This window comes from Sciurus carolinensis, unplaced genomic scaffold (assembly GCF_902686445.1).
Source record: "Sciurus carolinensis unplaced genomic scaffold, mSciCar1.2, whole genome shotgun sequence".
NCBI classification, from domain to species: domain Eukaryota; kingdom Metazoa; phylum Chordata; class Mammalia; order Rodentia; family Sciuridae; genus Sciurus; species Sciurus carolinensis.
Genome location: NW_025920414.1, coordinates 47,550 through 50,099, shown reverse-complemented (window position 1 = coordinate 50,099; position 2,550 = coordinate 47,550). Strand labels below are relative to the sequence as shown.

Below are 2,550 nucleotides of genomic sequence, written 5' to 3'. Positions count from 1 at the left end.
AAGCCAAGACATGGTGGAAACCAGTGAAGCCCTTCTGTGGACAGGCATGGGTGTGTGCCTCTGCCATGCACACTGTCTCATCAGCAGTACCCACTGCCTTCACATTACAGCAACTACAGGAAGCATAATGGTCCTCGGGGTTTGTTTCTGTTCTTTGTTTTGGTTCTCTCTTTTTTGCAGGGTTATGTAGATTCCCAATTTCTTATGTGTATCTCCCTCTTCACTTCTCAGTTCCAAATTCTTAAAGCAGTGTAGGTGCTTATCAACTTGAGTTTTTCAGAATCCAGATCTGCTCAATGGTAATGCACTAAGTCCTCTGCTTTCAGGGACTGTGGCTCCTGCTCAGAGGACACATCACCCTCTGCCCTGCTGCTGGCACTGTGGTCTTCTTTTCAGGGGAATTTGTCTCTTTGTTTGATTCAGAAGGGCCCTTGTCTCTGGTCTTCTCTTTCATTTGCTGCTGTTTCTCAAGCTTTGACAGTTGCTTTGAGTCTGAGGTCGCAGCACCAGGAGCAGGGGATTCCAGTTCTGTGTCACAGGCCCATCATTGTGAACGTGTACCTGCGTACAGGCACCAGACTTGCCATCTTTGATGAGCTCTGGCCTGTAGCTCTTTCGAAGCTGCTCCAGGAATCTGTTGTAGAAGCTCTCTGCCTGTTCTGTGGGTGTTACCAGGTGGAAGTCAGGCTCGTTCCCCTTGAGGATGCACTGGAGGGTAAACTGGCTGACCCACAGCACCTCTTACTGTTTATCCATCACACTCTTTGACCAGTGATTACCACTTTCATCCTCAAACACATGCAGGTTCAAAATCTTCTGAACCATGTGCTCCAGTTCCTTTGGTGTATCTTCCAGTGAAATACCCAGCAACACACAAATGCCTTGTCCAATGGCACTTACCGGCTCCCTCCAACTGTGACGCTGGCCTGGGTGACAAGCTGCACCATGACCTTCATGGCAGTGGCTGGGGCAAGTGGGGGGCACCACGCTCTGTCTGGCCTCCAGCTTCAATGGGCGACTCCACGGCCGGCACCCTCTGTGGGTAACCTAGGATCAAGTTTTTACTAAATTATGCTTCATTCACACTAAATACGATACAGATCTTTAAAGATAAAAATCTTGTCTAGTTATGGCAAAAGCTCCAAAATAAAATCTGCATTTTTTTATATTTGCAAAGAGAAACACAAAAATAAATAGGATACTAAGTAATGTTTATGTATAAAATATTACATATAAAGTTACATATAAAAAAGTAATGAAACATATAAAAGGTATGGGGAGGAAATGAGTAGAGAGCAAAAGAGGAAATGAATTTTCTGTTTCTCTCTATATACTTGAGTTTTATTGATTTTAAAATATATATATTTTTAAAACTTATGTTTAATTTTTTTGTATTTTCTTTACAGACACAGTCTCTCTGAGTTGCTCAGTGCCTCACTTTTGCTGAAGCAAGCCTTTAACTCACGATCTCCTGCCTGAGTCTCCCAAGCTGTTTGGATTACAGGCGTGTACCACTGTGCCCAGCATGGTTAATTTTTTAAAAGATCTTAAAATGCCTAACCAAGTGGAATAATCTGAAAACTTCAAATACTAAAAGGGAAAAATTCACTTCTGAAGGATAAATACTAGGAGACAAAGTAGATCTGACTTAAGGACTGTTATATACCAAAAACGTTTTTGTAAATTTTAGTATAACAGAGGTATTTCAATTCAAACAGTTGAATTTAATGTACTGAGATTCACTCAGTTGCTAAACTTAGTCTATTCACAGAACCTGTACCTAACTGAATAGCTAGATGGATAGCATTCTGCGATCACATATATTAGCAGGGATGTAAAGTTTAAGAAAATAAAAAATCATTTCTAAAGGTATAATTAATATTTGCATTCATTATAAAATGTGCTGATATTTATAATTAAATATGTGCTGATATTTATAATTAAATGATAATGGTTTATCATTTCTACATTTTGTAAATTAACTATTTATATTTCTGATTTCCCCCAACAAAATGGGGAAACCAATTTCTAACATATACAAATATTTCTTTATTGGGAGATAAAAATGTTAAAGGTTTTGAAAATCAAACACATTTTTGCAAGCGCTCCTAAAAGCCATTAAAACAATTTCCACCTGAGTTGAACCAAAGTACAAAAAATGAGGGTACAGTTCTTCCTAACATTTCAACATGTGGAAGCAGCACTTTCAGTCTACTTCTGAAGTGTAAACATATCACAAAACGTCATCCATTCAAATCTCAGAAACAGCTCATTTGCAATCATGTACAAAACTTTCCTACATAGTGCATTATAAGAAATTATATTCTGTCTAAAAACTGATATGTAGGTCAATTGTGTAGATTAATAAAATCCAATCTCCTTAACTGAGATATCTCTTTCTTTGACCTCATCTTCTCCCACTACATACACAAGCAACTTTTATTTCTTTACATGTGCCACATGGAACTATTCATGGGCAGATAGAGAATAATGAACTATATTTTAAAAGGAATGTAAAATTTTTTTCATATCCCCTTTTTACTGCTTTTT

At 38.2% G+C, this 2,550-nt stretch overlaps 1 pseudogene; it reads right to left on the bottom strand.

The window, feature by feature from the left end:
• Positions 1-293: 293 nt before the first annotated feature.
• Positions 294-956, bottom strand: LOC124975712 (D-aminoacyl-tRNA deacylase 1-like; annotated as a pseudogene).
• Positions 957-2,550: the final 1,594 nt, after the last annotated feature.